Here is a 16,459-nt window from a genome sequence, read left to right as displayed (position 1 = left end):
CAGAGCTAGCATTTAAACCCAGACGAACTGGTTGTTGTAATAGCTATGGTTTTAAACACTTTTCTATATATCTTTGCAAAAGCAAAGACCCTAGGAAAATGCCCAGTACTGCAAAAATTATTCACAAATAGACATGTTATGACTTTGACTTTGTGTAATAGTTTATGATGCAGATGAACCATTCAATAAAATATACTCAAAATGAAAAGCGGACTGAGAAGATGTTGAATCAGGTACCATCAAAATCAAGGGAGGAAAACATTTCAAGAAGCAGGAACTAGTCAACTACGTCAAGTACTGAAGGAAAATTAAACGGCCTAAGAACTAAAAAGTATCCAATGGCTTTGGCAATAGGAAGGCTTGAGCAATGTGAGTTCTGTTGACGTGACACATGCGGGCATAAACAATACTGCCGTGTTACAGAAAGAACGCGAGGTGAGAATGTAAAGATGAGGAGTGACTGTAAACTCTACTGTCAAGGAGCTTGACTCTCAAGGGAACCAGGATGGAGTCTTGATGTTTTTGAACACTGTCCTTCGGTCAAGGTTGAACCGGGTCCATGTCTGCTGCATACTTACAAGGAACATAGAGTAATATGGTTGGCAATAAATCTTAAGCAAACAGCTGAACTTCTGTGAACACCCATTCGCATCACATCTTCTTCTTTCTCAAGAACTGGAGGTTCCCAAAAGTGAATTCTCAAATCCCACACTGTGATGTGGTTAAGCCGCATGCTTAGTCACTTTGCGCCCAGTGTCCGCACTGTCGATTTTTTGGAAGCCGGAGTTTCCCCTAACATCTTGCCATGACACTGTGAAGAACACCAGGAACTGTTTCAGGTAAGAAGTCCCTGACCTAAGGCCACAGGGTGGGTGGCCCAGGGGAATTAACCGCAGAAAGTGTTTCCCACGAACCCACAGGGCAGAGAATCTATGTTTGAAACGTTGGTGTTTCTCCGTGTTTGCTTCCTTTCAGCAGAGTACAGTCCCAAGCATTATGTAATAGAGCCAATAGCAGCTAAAGCTTTAAAAAATAATCTCTGTGGTAAATTTGAAAGCAGATGTGGAAGACTGGAACATTTCTGATTTTCCACTCAGTGGACTGAATTGCCGATACTTCAGTATCATTTTCTCTCCATTTAGCTTTGGAAAATGAAGATGGAATGCATGACCTTGCAGTCAGTTTCAGCATTCTGAGAGGAACAGACCCTGTAGATTTGCGCTGGAGACCAGGCTATAAAAAATAGTGCAGTACAGACGCGACTATGTGTTACTGCGATTGCGTGACTATCTTACAGAAAGTGGGATCTTTTGGTTACTTATAATAATCCATGTAAGTTTGCAGCTCACTGAAACTTCGCAGGGTTGAGAGATTACATGTCGATGATCTTGCTCAGACCTCTTGTGGTTTAAAAAAGAAGAGTGTGAGAACTCTTAATTGGTAAGCCATGAGTCTTTTCTTAGTTTCCCTTCTGAAACATTGTAGTTGGTATAACTTTTATCCCACAAAATTTGGAAGCAAGAAACTTCAAATTATTCTCTTTCAGTAAATCAGATGACCCATTCTGGGCCTCTATATTTCTGGTAAAAGTGAAAGAAATGAAACCAGGCTTTGATATGACATCTCCTCAGTCTCATGCAGAAACGATGGAAGCCTCGTGCATCTAGAACATTCAGTGAAGGAGTCTCTGCCCCTACTCTTAAAGTCAGGTAGGTGCACATCATTATAGGCACGTGTATGTGTGTGCGCACATGTGTGTACATGTGTGCGTGGGTGTCCATGTGAAGGTGTGGATGTACTGGGAGTGGATTCTATCTTGAGTATCCATCATTCCAGGATGCTCTATACAGCTAGTCCCACCTGAGGTAACACATATAGTCTAGGCCTGACATAGAGTCCCCTAGTTAGAAAACCAGTAAAATATTATTTGCCCCAATATTTGAGGAAGCTCTACAAATAATAAAAAGTATTTTCTCTTAGTCACTGCCACTTCTGCCTTTCCCAGTTCTTGAAACCTTTAGTCATAGAAGGTGAGATCAAAGGTCCCTAAGAATACCCTGGGGATGGGTGGGAAATAACTGTAGGGTGCCCGTCAACTTTGTCTTTTGTAAAAAGCTCAGACTGCTACCCGCTGCCCAACCAGAGGCATGGAAACATAAAGTTTTAAACACTTTCTTGGAATAGAGGCTTGAAAAACTGTAAAAAAAAAAAAAATTAATATCTGAGCCGTACTATAAATGCTTCACCTCCCAGCCCTCACAGGAACATGTGATCATGTTTCTGACAAATGAGACAACCTAGAAGAAATACACACCCCGTGAAATTGTGATCTGCAGTGCCTGGACAGAAATGGCTGAAACACGAGACATCTCAAAGCAGCAACCAAAGTCCTCCTTCTGCCCATTTAAAAGCTGGTCATCTGATTTCAAATGATGGTACATAACCGCAGCTTTCACAGAATGTACCGACATCAAATAAGTTGATTAAGAGACAAATATGAAATGCGATGCTGCTTTTGCTGAAAGATTTAATGACTGAGATACAGATTCTAATAGAAACAATGTCATTGTTCTATTTAACTAAACACTATTCACTCTTCCAACATAATTTAAGACTAGAATATTCTCCAATTTTCATAGATAGCACAAAGGGAGAGGTAAGCTGAATAGTTAATGGGCTTAGAAACTGGAGGTTTAAAACAAGTCTTTGGAACATTTATAACTTTGGCTTTAGTTCTGTTCATTAAATTCTATTGCCCTATTTCTCTCTCTTAGCAAATTCATTGAGTTCTAACTTGGAATTCTTAATACACACGCACACACACATTACTCCAGTTTCCACACTTAGTCAGGTATTGTCCTTCATACTCTAATACACGGTCCCACCAACACTCACCCATAAAATTCACCTTGGAGATTCATTTTCAGAAAATCCCACAGACACAAACAGGTCCGAGGGTAGACAGGACAACGGGCTCGTACCTATGCAAATCCCTGCCCCCTGCCTCGCCTCGCACACGCTCAGGCATGAATTTTGTGGGAAGTCAGAGTAAAGCCTGTACCAGTGACAGATTTGAGGGGTGAAGCATGAATAGGGTTCTGGTGTTTATTTCCTGCTCCATTCCTTCAGGAAGCTGAGCAAATCACCTTTGATCTGCTTATCAGTGGATTAAGGATTAAACTCACTTCAAGAAGACTGTGCTTTGGCTCCTGATGGATCTAAAGCAGTTTAAAAATTTATTCAAAAATTAAGCAAATAACACTTAGCTTTTTAATGCTGTCTTTATTAAAGTTAATAATAAAAACTAACCCTAAAACACAGAGCATGTGCCAGCAAGTTCTCTAACCCTCACAAACACCTGATGATATAGGGATACTATCATTCTACTTTTTGCAAATGAAGAAACTGAGGCACAAAAACTCTAAGCAACATGTCCAAGGACACATTACTAGGAAGTCATAGAGTCAGACTGCTCTGAATCCAGGAAAGCTGGCTCCAGAGACTTTGAACTTAACCATTATGCTTGGCAAGTGGGTTTAGCAACTCTTAATAAAAAGACAATGTCTCCCCCCAAAAATGTATTATATTCTTTTGAGGAATTTTTATTGCCTCCAGTGAAGTTTTATTTGGTTTGACAGGGAGTAAAGGTTGCCAATTACTTCATGATACGCTGACCTCATAAAAAGAAAGCATTCCTCTTCATTTTATAGTTATATATTTTTCTTCTACAGATTAAAAAAAAAACTATATAAATCTATAGGAGGGATGTCTTCTACATGAGGTGTGAGAACTCCAGGGGTGTTCATAGGGCAATCCATGCACACAAAAAGAAATACTACAGCATCTATTTACTCTCTCATTTGCTTAAATGTTGCATTGTTAGTGTCTTTTAATAAATAATATATTATTCATTATTATAGTAGTTCTCCTATAAAATTTATAAATTAAGGTTGTACCTATATTGGAGACGAACCCTCAAATTTTTTTATTTTTTTATTTTTGTTTTTTTTACTAATAAAGGTGAATATTCAAATGAATTTGAAAACCACTATCTTAGAAACCCTAGAATTTAGGGAACCTTTTATACTTTATTACAGTGAATCAAATTACATTTTCACAGAATAATTTAAGCTGCTTTATAAAGACTCACTAGATTTATGGGCAACATGGAAGCTACCAATATTTCTGAAGAATTCACCATAATACAAAATTTTAAGATTTCTAACATAGCATCTAATGCATACTGAACTCTTGGAGAAAATTATAGGAAGGAGAGAAAGAAGGAAGGGAGGAAGGAAGGGAAGAAGGAAGGAGAAGAGAAAGAAAGAAAGGAAAGCCGACCTCTCTTTTACACAGCATTTTGTCCTTAAGGCATGCTTAAGATGACAGACTGTACACAGTCCTGATCTTGCCCCACAGCAAGGAAACTCTCTTGATATGAAACACAGACTGTCCTTGCATTCAGCATATTGGGGTGCTCATCCTACACCAAACACATCTTCAGTCTGAGAGTTGGGTGAAGCAGTTACTCAACAGATTTCTATTTAGTTAATAAAAACATACCTCATTTTATTTTTGTGTTCCACGTTATGGACTTTTATACACGTTATCTCCTTTAAGCTTTATAACACTATTAGGAAACAGGTTCTGTGATTAACTTCATTATACGGATGAGAAAACAGGCCAGAGAGATTAAGTAGCTTGCCCAGCATCTCATGGCAGATGCAAGATTCACACTCATATAATCACTACACTGGGGTTCAAATATTCCCCCATCTCTTCCTCTTTTTCACATTTTAAACTTTTAAACTTCATTTCCCTTTTAAGGATATCCTTGATTTTCATTTTAACATAATGAACTTATTCTGATATTTCCAATGTGGAGCCTAAGGGGAGTTTAGGCTGTGGGAGAATTTCCAGAACCCCATGAAAAGATTAGTTAAAACTGTAATACCAAGAGTATAATGAGAAACATTATCATAATAACTCATATCTTGTGTTGATTTAACATTTCACTTTTCAAAGTACTCACATACACAATGCTTTCATATTTAACATGTAACATTTCCCAAGTCTTCTCAGGTAGGCAATAATTTCTCATTTGTGATAAGGAAAGAAGCTTTGATGTAGAAGGTTTAGCCACAATCACAAAGCTAGGGCACGAATTTGCATTATCTGATTTCCTGTCCCGTGACTTTTCAATAATTTGTCCAACTGATACCCATTGGCAATGGGCAATATGGGGGGAGGGGTAATTTTTCTAAAACCTATACTAATAACAATTCCTTATATTTGTAGAGAACCAGATTAGCAAGTAGTTTCCATATCAACTCTTACTTATTGGTAGTGATCAACTGTGTTGAGAAGCTTCTGAGGCTGAAATTCAGCTCTGTGGGAATGAGCGCAGTGATCAATTAGTTGTGTCTTTTTCACAGGTACATGTGTAGTGATTGAGGCAATACGTAACAGTATATTCACTGAAGTTCTTTTTATTATTTATTATTATTATTCATGCCTACAGCACCTGGTCTTCCTAGGTGGTCTCTCATCCAAATACTAACCAAGCTAGACCCTGCTCAGCTTCCGAGATCAGACATTGGGCTTGTTCGGGGTGGCATGGCCATAGATCATGGACCGCATGGCTCGTGGACCGTGACTCCAATGGGACACGAACTTAGGACTTTCTGCATGTAAAACAGATGTGCTAACCACTATACTATGGAGCCACGTCCTCACTGAGGTTCTTGAGATTCATGTTTTGAAAATTACTGTCTTATATATTGCTTCTTCTGGATACGGTACTATACTTTTTCTTCTATGGTTTTATGTTAATAACAATATAAATATCTAATGACATTTTTCTTACTCTCCTTCTCGAAGTCAGAAACCTCACATATCTGGGTATTTTTCAAGTTGACACAAATCTTGTCCCATAGTGGAATTCAATAAATAGTTATTGAACAATTTGTAGCTAAAAATAATTTTGTAAGATGAGGTATCTTTTTAAAAAGGTTGAGAATTCTGTGAAAGCCATCTTAAGTTGGCACAGAGTTAATAAGCTTTTCCCCTGGGCTGTCTCTTATTCCTAAGGTGAAAATGACTTACCCCATCACCACTTCCGGGACTTTTAAAAGCCATTAGTATTCTAGGAGAGAGTAAAGATTTCTAAAGTTGCTCCTTCAACTGACCTACTGTACTTTATTTGGAATTAAACTGCCAGCATTTCCTGCAAACTTCATCAGTTCCCCAGAGACATGAAAAGAAATTGTTTCCACTGAGCCATCTTGCTAGGAGACCTTTACTAAAATTGTCCTGAAGAAGAAATTATTCTTCACCCCCAAGGTCACTTGGTAGCTAAAACAGACTTCTCCTTTTTCTTTCAATCTGTTCTACTTCACTATCTCCTTTTTTTGTCTGTTCTTAAAGGTATTGCCTTATTTATTTTGATGGTTTCTCAACTAATTGAATACCGCAGTGAGTTCTTTCCTCCTTGACTCGGGTGTTTCTTCTATCTCAAGGGGAAAGGGTCTGCATCAAACAGCTTAACTTTGAGATACTTGCTTATTGAAACCATTTTCAAAGTTGTTGTTTTTAATGAGGTTTTTAAAGTTTGTGCTTTTGGCTGAAACATAGAGAACAGAGTGATACCAGCCTTGGCTTGTGGTGGTGGTATTCCCCATTTATGGATAGGAGAACAGTTTTTGAAAACAAAAAGATGGATATGTCTCATGGCTTGATTTTTAGGTCTGTGAATATTGTCACCAAAGAGTCTTAATATAATTAAAAAAAAAAAAACTAAGGAATTAACTGTATATGAAAAAGAAACAAAAACTATAAAGGCCAAATCATATTTAGAAACGTTACTGAGGAGAGAGAAGTAATTGTCTTAGAACTAAATCTTTCCTTCTGGCACAGAGATGACTTATTTCTGACCCCATGGTTAGCAAATATTGTCTGAATCTTTAACCCATGCACACACACACGCCCCCATAGAAAAGGGAGATCTTCCCAACTGGTTATAGCGGTGTATATTTTCTCATTCTCTTTTCTCCATCTTCGCTCTCATCCTCATCTGCCATATCCATTGTTTGAAATAGTCTCAAAAACATTTTCACCAAGATAAGGATTTTACTTGCAAAGCTATAAAATTCTAAGAAAAGATTCCTATTACCTTCTCCTTCTGCACACTGACCCATACCCAATGACTCTCCAGCACTCAGGATTTTCCAAGCTTCTATGTTTAGTACGCTTTATGTGTAATGAATCATAATGCCCACCTGTAAGTGTCACAAACAGACGGTATAAATATACCTGCATAATGTGACTCAAAACACATGGCCAGTTTTAGCTGGAGTTCAAACAGTATTCACAGTTCCAAGAAACCTGTGGCTTGCTACTTCGGAGGCAGGGGGAGGAAAATACCGGAAAACTGAAGCTGGTGTTCTTTTCGCTGTTGCCTGTCGGTGCACACTGCATGGAGGGGGTGGGGGAGAAGGGAGGCAGGGAGGAGTGACAGGAAAACCTGTTTTCCATTTGTGCTCGAAGACATGCATTTTAAAGACTCCCAAGAAAGTGGTCTTTGGATGCTATGGGAGTGGGTGGTTCCACACACGTTCTTCCCTCTTCCTGGAACAGCCAGCCTTCCTTCCGTCCATCATTTTCCATTTGTTTCTCCTCTCACTCAACAGGTCTCAGCTTCAAAAACGTTTTCCTGCTTCAGGAGAGTTCTTTCCAGCCCACAGATGAGGTGGAGAACCCCCCACCCCCCCCACACACACACACACTCCACACTGCCATGACATACTAGAGTGGGAATCCTCTCGGGCAGGGACCGTACTGGCTCACACACTGATCAATGCCCAACATCAGGCACAGACAGTGCCTGGCACTTAATACAAATTGTTCACTTAAACCCAATGAAGCTAAACAGTCCAGTTACAATTTGGTACGATGTCCTTTGGCTTCTCAGAGAGTGATCAGGCTTGACTTTCGACAAAAAAATAAAAGCAAGCAGATTCATCATTGATTCTGGGAGGTTTCATTCATTCCTTAATGTGTCTCTCACAAGAGACAGCTCAAGCATCTTATCCACTGTGAAGTCCTGTCTGATCTCCCCAGACGAGCAGCAGCTTTCTCTTCCGTGATCATACAGTGCTCATTTGTAGTCTGAGTTTCTGCTTTATCTTCCTCTTTTATCCTGTTCTGCCAGGTCACTAGCTACTTAGGGTTGGAACAGTGTCTCTGGTTCCTTTGCCCTGTTCTACTTTTTCTAGGACCTAGCATACTGCTGACCACAGTAAGCTCTCGCATTTGCTGAAATGATTGAAATGTTGGGGGAAAATAGAACATCTTTTTATTTAACCAACATTCAATAAATATTTATTGAGAACCCAACTGTTTACCAGGTACTGTTTTCGGTGATTGCAATATATCAATAAAACGTTCCCTAGTCTAATAAACATTTTACAAGTTTTTAACTTTTCCAAACACTAGAGAAATGGTTTCCAGGCTTGTTTTGTAACTCTGTTTACCTAAGAGATACACACAGATACCTACTCAAAAAATTGCTAAATACTAGGTGTTGAATTCCAAGTTTGTGGTTAAGAGTCAAGCTTAATAGTATTTTTTTAGTTATGGGTGAACCTAATTCCCTAAAGATGGGTGCTCAATAATGAAAATACAAGAAGCTAAGTTAGCAAATAATTTCTGTTTATTAGTGTTCCCATGGGCACAAATATCGATGTTATGATGAAGATTCTTTTCACTTTTTAATTATAAGCATCCTAAAGTATCCTGAAGACTGAAAGTGTGGCAATCCCAAATCAGTTCCTAAAATTGTACTTAATTAAATTTCATTTTTAAAAACTGTCTAGTCCTTCTTAAGAAAATAATCCTCTCTTTATTATATTTAAATTGAATTCACCTAGAAATAGATTTTCCATATGTTTGTTTTAAGCTAGAATTGTTAAAAATGCACAAGAATCACATGCTGTGCAATCTTTATCTCTTCTAATGCTACTTTAGTTGAGGAGTGTTTAAAAAACTAAGACTTGCTCATTATCAGTCATTTTGACATTGTAGATGATATATGGATTATAGCAATTCGTGTAAATTATTATTCATTGGCATACTTCATTGCTGAACCAGAGAGCAAAATTTTTAGGAGCAAACCTTCAGTATTGATTGGAAAATCAATAAACTTCTGATGGAGTAAATTTCGTGCCTTCTATTTCCCTAATTTTGTAAGCTGCCTCAATTTAAATCTGTGGCATTAGCCCGTTAATATTATTTTACGAAAAGACAGTTGGTGACTTTTTATTCTTCTAGCCTGTAAAGGAGACATGTATCAAATTATTTCCAGATTTATGCTAACAGGACTTAACAGTTCTTAAAGGGCCTTTTAGCATTGCAGACTTTATAAACAGGTCCTCTCATTCATCACAGAACTTGACTCTGCAGATGAACTACAACAGCAATTATATCTAAGACAAGGACTCACTAATGCAGTTAGGGGTAGGGAATGAATGTTTCTATGATCAAAGCGTAGGAGCTGGAAGAAACTACTCCTGCTGAAGCCGGAAGAGGTAAAGACTTTCCTCTGGAGGGGAATGGAATAAGCAATGTTTCATCCTGGCTGAGTCTGCATTTCAGGTCAAGGCTGTTGAGATCCTATAAATCTGCTGAATACCACCATTTTTTAAAAATCCTGGATAGACCAATTCTTAGCAAGACTGTAAAATAGAACAAAGTTCACTTATGGTCCACTTTCTCTTTCCAGAAGGAAAGCGCCTAGATCTCATTGTAGAAATATGACTAGAAATTCTGAACCGAGTTTTGAGCATGATGCTGTCATTTATCAGTGATCTGCTCCTGTGCACGATGCAACCAATAACGCATCTTTCACATGTTTGCTGAGAGGATTACATGGATTAATGCATGTAAAACTGAACAAGCAACTGAGAAGCAATCTAGATACCTGGCAGGTAATATCATCATCACCCATAAAGCTGGCTCTGGGACAATACTTGGCAAAACCATATTACGGTTGGTATTTCTCCCTCCAACAATCGTTTTGCTCAAATGCCAACGTTCCTTTCACCTCTCTCCCAGCAACATCCAAATATACTATCTTGATGTTTCAGAGGAAAAATAAAAGCTGTAACTGTCAGTACTGTGATGGAATTGTTGAAAGTAAATTAAATCGGCTACATAAATTATGAACCAAGTACAGGTCTTACTGGTTCTGTGAAAGTCTACATGCTGGCCAGTTTTTATTTTTTAAAGGCGAGCAAATGAAAAACAAAGCTATAAACACCCTCTTAGAAAGGCAGACCACTCTCACCCCTTGTACCTTTTATTTCCTTGCTAAGTCGGTGACAGATGAAACAGCAAAAGATACAAAAATATAGGTGAAATATTAGCATTGCATAAAAATGATTTCAGCACACAGCAGAAGAAATGTTCGAAATAAGAAAAATAGAAAAGTTCATCATTTATACAGCATAAGAACCTTAGGGAAGGCCAGCTGGGTTTTTTGTTTGTGTGTTTGTTTGTTTGTTTTTCCACATTTCACATCCAATATCAAGAAATCCTGTTGGCTCTTCTTTCAAATTAGATCTTGAAAGTGACCAAGTGAGTACTGCTTACCATCTCCTCTTCTTCTACTCTCCTAACTCGTCCTCCCCACTGTGGCTCCCACTCCAGTCTATTCTCAACTCGCAGTCTGAGCAATCTGTTTAAAATACAGGAAGGTTCATTCTTTTGTCGAAAAGCCTCTGATATCTTCCATCTCACTCAGAATAAATGGCCACAATCTTGAAAGTGCCCAGGAAGCTCTCCATACCCCACTTCTGTCTCTCCGATGTCATCCACCATTTATTCTCCCCAGTTCACTCTGGATACCTTTATCTTCCTCTTTATCCGACAGGCACCTCCTGCTTGAGGGCTGCGCATGGGCCATCTGCTTTGCTGGAGGCAGTTCCAGTAATCCACACTCTACGCTAGACACCCACGTGGTTTGTACTTATATCTGCTTCAAGCCTCTAAACATCACCATCCCAATAAAACCCACCCCAACACCTTATTTAAAACTATAGACTGCCCACCCACACTCCCTGCTTCCCAATATTGCTTATCTTGCTACATTTTTTTCTGTAGCACTTATCATCATGTAATATACCATATAATTTACTTATTATGTTTATTATTTATTGCCTGTCTTCCAATCATTTCCCTCAATATGAATTCCAAAACTGCATGGATTTATGTCTATTTGTTTCATTTATGTATCTCATTTGTAGAATGAATAAATGAATCATATTCCTGAGCAGATATTTTTGAGAGTGGCATATTTTTTAAGGAAAACTTTCAGGAGACGTGCAGAGCTCGAAATAGAGTATGTTTAAAATGAAAGCGAGAGAGAAAGAAAATGAAAATGAGACAGGGAAGGAGGGAGGGAAGGAGAGAGAGAGGGAAGGAGGAAAGAAGGAAAAATAGAAGGGAGAAAGGAAGGAAAGAAAGAAGGAGAAAGGGAGGGAGGGTACCTATTAAGTTCCAGGTAGATCGTTAGATAATATGTGAAAATTCATTCTCATTTAATCATCACAACAATTCAATGGGGGCAGTATTACCATCTCTTTTAGATACATAAGGAAACTGAGGTTCACAGGTTTAAGTAACTTTCTCAAGAGATAAAGATATTAAGAGGCATAGCCAGAATTCACTATCTAAGTGCGTCAGAGTCTAGATCATCACACACACGTGTCTTACTGTCTCCCATAAGAAGTCACCAGGGTCCTGGGCAGCTCTAGGAGGCTAGGTCCCTGTACTGATCATCCCCCTGGCTATTTCTCTAGGAGCATCTCCCTGGACAGATGCAAACCACTGAGCTGTCACAGACCCAAAACTTAGGCACAAGCTGAATCTCGATGATAAGAAAATTGCCCTTTTGATAATGACTCTGTCAAGTTAGCCCTTACAGAATTAAATTTCCTAAATTACTCATTTTTATGGGAATCGTGATTGAAGAATACTACTCCAAGGAAGTATGGGAACTAGGAACTGAAGGAGAGAAAGGGCGTTCTGGGACTTTCCAGCCTTTGCAGTCATCTGAATTCCCAGATTAGCGCTTTCCCATCCTTCTTCTGCTCACTGCTTGCAGTTAATTGGACTCGCACTTATTGTAAATGTGTTTTTACAGAGTGGTCTTAGTTTGAAAAAAAAAATCATTGTATTGTACAATTCGCTTATAATTCAGTTGTTTGGGTCTTGAACTGCATTTTTGCATAGGATTCATGTTCTCGAGTTAGCTAACAAAAATTCTCTGACCTCTAATGTAGCTGAAATTTACGTAATACTATACCAGTAAAATGTAAATAATAGACTTGAATAAGAAATATTTATTTTTGTAATTACCAAAATTATAATAAATATAATAATGATACATGAAACCTTGTGTCGGGATCAGTATTTAACATCATTTCATGAAAATCGATCAAGGTATATCATATCCCATTTTTATAAATGAGAAAACCTCACAGAGCCAAATAAAGTACTTAACCTAAAGATACATAATTAGTAAATGGTCAGGATTTAAGCTCAGATCTGATACATGTTTGATGTTCTCGTTGCTCTGTCTCTCTGAATTTCAGTGTAATAAAGTACTGGCATCAGAGACGGGAGATTCAATTTTACTTCCAGTTCTGTTGCTAACTTGCTTTGGGCAAGTCCTTTGACTTCTCTGGATTTCATTACTTCACTAGTAAGTTGAACAGTTTAGATAATTGGTCTAACTAAACCCCCAAAGAAAAATTTTGTACCACCTCTGAGAATAGGCCTTTAATTGTTCCATGGCTAGAAGTTTAGAAAGTTTATTCTTCCTAGTCAATGAAAATATGTGTCCCAATAATATCCAAACATTTTTCTCCTAGAATCCCGCAAAATAAATCTACACATCTTTTCCATCCATCCATCCATCCATCCATCCATCCATCCATCCATCCATCTATCCATCCATCCATCCATCCGTTAAGTATGTAATCTAGTACCAGCACTGGGGAATCCAAAGAGATCACAGTCAAAAGGGTAGAAATAAAATGAAACAATTAGAATTAAATTTTTATTTATTTACTATAGTTACATCCATAGGAATACATAAGAATCCCTTATGTCTGTCTGGGATCTATTAGTTATTGTATGCTGAGCTATCCTAAAGTAGAAATAAAGCCTGACATCTCAGTGGCTTAACACAAAGAAAGTTAATTTGGGGCTCTAGTAAAATCTAATGGGATTGGGTAAGATTCCTAGGCAACTCTCTTCCAGGTGATGAACAAGGAACCAGGTTGCTTCCAACTTATAGTTTTGCCATCACTGATCCTTCACTGCCGACTACACAGACAGAAATAGGTGGAGAGTTGGAAAATAATGCACATAGTTTGCTGGCTAGAGTTGTATATCACTTCTCTCATCTCTGCCCGCATTTCCCTGGCTGGAGCTCAGTCACATCATCCCAGATACTTGCAATGCTACCTGTGAAATGTAATCTTCCAGTATTTCCAGAAATCAAATTGGTGACCAAACTGCATTATGTTCCCTGCAGAAACTCAAGGAGTTTGTTTAATACAGAGTCGCAAATGAGTCGAGGCTTAAAAAATGAGCAGGAGTTTTACAGATGATAAATCTGATGAAGGGGCTTTGGGCAGAATGAAATTCCTGAGCTAAGATCCAGACAGAGCCAAAGATCCAGAGAAAGCATAGCATGTCTGGAGACCAGCATTTATTACATAAATAATTTTTGAGTCCAAATTATGTATCAGTGCCTCCATTAGTATTGTAATTATTTTGGTAACTTTGTTTAAAGCGGATATCTTCATGAGAGTTCCCCCCAAAAAGTTCCTGAGACGAATCCTTGAGTGAAGATAGTATTATTTACAAAGTGATCCCCCGAAGCAAAAGTGATGGACAGGGGAGAGTGAAACAGAAAAGAAAGATGAGCCAGTACGAGATTGCATCATCTGATTGGCCCTGATCCAGGTAACCCGTGCTTGAGCCTGAGGGTCATTACTGGAGGCTTATAAAATGCTTTATAGCTGCTCGAAGAGAATTTGGAGTTGTGCACAACAGCTATCTGATGCCATTCCCTTCCAGTACTGTCCACCTCTTAACCTACGCAGATCCACTTGTGCCTCCCATTAGTCTGATTCATCACTAAGCCCCGTTCAAAGCGTTAGCCAGTTATTAAATGTAGACTAATGAAACTAGGTCCAATCCCTACTGTTGTAACTTGTTCTGAGGCACATAATTCAAATTCATTTACTCTTATGTTATTTATTATGGACTAAATGTTTGTGTCCCCCCAGAACTCCTACACTGAAGCCCTAATTCCCAATGTGACTGTCTTTGGATACAGGACCTTTATAAAATAATAAAGGGTAAGGCCATGTAACCACACAGTGAGAAGAAAACCATCTGCAAGATATAAAGAGAGCTCTCACCAGGAACCAAATTATCCAGCACATAAATCATGGACTTCCCAGCTTCCAGAAGTGTGAGAAATAAATTTCTTTTGTTTAAGCCACCCACTCATGATACTTTGTTATGACAACATGAGAAGACTAATACACTAATGCATTGTCCATTTAATATTATTCACATCCTTAACCAGAACTTTGTGGCTGATTCGGTAGTCTTTTCTAGTGGCCTAGGCTGCTTACCAAGTGAGATGGCCTAGACCTTCAATCTTGAGGGCTTTGGACTTGTGCCCTTGTTAGGTCATGGTTATTACACTTGCCCCATCATCATTTTCACTGGATACGGAGCCATGAAGATGTTTCCAAGTGAATTCCCTGGCTATACTCCAACTCATAGCAGCAACTCTGGATCCTCATGGTGATCATTATCAATTATGCATACCAGTACTGTATTATTTCCTTGCTTGTTGGGCCTCTAGCATGAAGAATCCAGAATGACTAAATGGTAGTCCTAGCTTCAGATCTAGTGACACGCTTTCTTTGGAGGTAAAATCTTCAGGAAAATAGGGCCTCAAATCCAGCAGAGCTTAAGCACGACTTTTATGCCTAAGTCTCAGAGCCTAATGATAACAGCTCCTAGTTTTATGTAAATTTCTTGGTTCCTGGATCCATGTGTTCTGCCTATTGGTGACCCAGCATCACCTTTCGATCACAGACTCAATGCGTTGACTCCATACTGAAGATAGGGCTGCAACCCTAAGGTCACTGTTACTGAGCTGGTCCATTACTTGAGCTTTTCATAGCATTTTGAATTACAGTTGATATGTAATATTATATTAGTTTCAGGTGTACAACATAGTGGTTAGATATTTATATAACTCACAAAGCGATCCCCTCAATCAGCCTGGTATTCACCTGACACCATACGTAGTCATTACACTATTATTCACTATATTCTCTATGATGTACGTTACATCTCCATGATTATTTTGCAACTACCAATTTGTACTTCTTAATCTCTTCCCATTTTTCACCCATACACCAATTGCTTCTTGATTATTGGGCACATAAGTCAAGTAGATCTCATGATTATGATGCTATTTCAGGCATTTTATAAGCCTTCAAATTGTGATGCTGGTTATAGCAGTGAAAGCAAAAAGGGCAGACCCATATTCTTCTACATAATAATTCCAGCAAGGACAGATTATCTCCTTCTCCAAGGTATAAGATGTTTGATGCAATCAATCAGCTACTAAGCAACTGACTGATTTCACTGAAAGAGGGTATTATTATAAGAGCTCAGCATTGGTCTCGGATGCATACAGATTGGGCATATAGTCACAGTGTTCCCTAGATAAGCTATGAAGAGAGGTATCACATGTTATTGACTCCATACATATAGACTCTACTCTGCTACCATTACTACTTAATTTATAAGCTCATGGTGCCAGCATTGGGCTGTTAGGAAGTGAGATTGGCTGTCATAATTTGCAATTATTATTGGATAGTTCTTTCACACTCATCTCATGATTTATGTCTACTGCCATAGGTCCATCCATGTGGATCCTATGCAGACTTCCATTTTTCCCTTCTTATCTTACTCATTTTAAGTTTCTTATCAAATGGCAAACTATTTTCTAATAGCCATGAATCCACACATATCCATACCTCAAGCCACTTCTCCCTTCATATTATGTGAGCACACCAAGTGTCTTACAAATAACTCTGCCCACTGGAAGGATTTCCTCTGGTAATCTCATTTAGGAATCCCATAGCTGAGTCTGTGGTGCGGCAGCAGTCCTTTTAAACTATCACCAAGATAACATACCAACACCTAAATATTCATTAATGTGGCAGCACGTACTTTGAATCATTGTAGACTTCCTTTCTCACCCACTGGCTCTGTCTCACATGTCTTACAGGAGTATTTATAGTTCTGGCTACTTCATGCTCTCAAGATTTAAATACACAGAAGTATCCAATACAGCGTG

The 16,459-nt window shown here is 38.6% G+C and overlaps 1 long non-coding RNA gene across 2 annotated transcripts in view; it reads left to right on the top strand.

Annotated features, from left to right (window-relative positions):
* Positions 1–244: 244 nt before the first annotated feature.
* The window catches only part of LOC107512243, a 46,183-nt gene continuing 29,968 nt past the window's right edge, over positions 245–16,459 (top strand). The window contains exons 1-2 of one of the 2 annotated variants that reach the window (XR_001597246.2): positions 245–839; positions 1,632–1,709. This is a non-coding gene — a long non-coding RNA (uncharacterized LOC107512243). Of the gene's footprint in view, positions 1,710–16,459 lie in introns of both variants that reach the window. The other variant, XR_001597245.2, reaches the window with a different exon arrangement.

Source organism: Rousettus aegyptiacus, unplaced genomic scaffold (assembly GCF_014176215.1).
Source record: "Rousettus aegyptiacus isolate mRouAeg1 unplaced genomic scaffold, mRouAeg1.p scaffold_m13_p_15, whole genome shotgun sequence".
Taxonomy (NCBI): domain Eukaryota; kingdom Metazoa; phylum Chordata; class Mammalia; order Chiroptera; family Pteropodidae; genus Rousettus; species Rousettus aegyptiacus.
The sequence above is the reverse complement of the archived record's forward strand: the minus strand, read 5'-3'. Positions and strand labels throughout refer to the sequence as shown.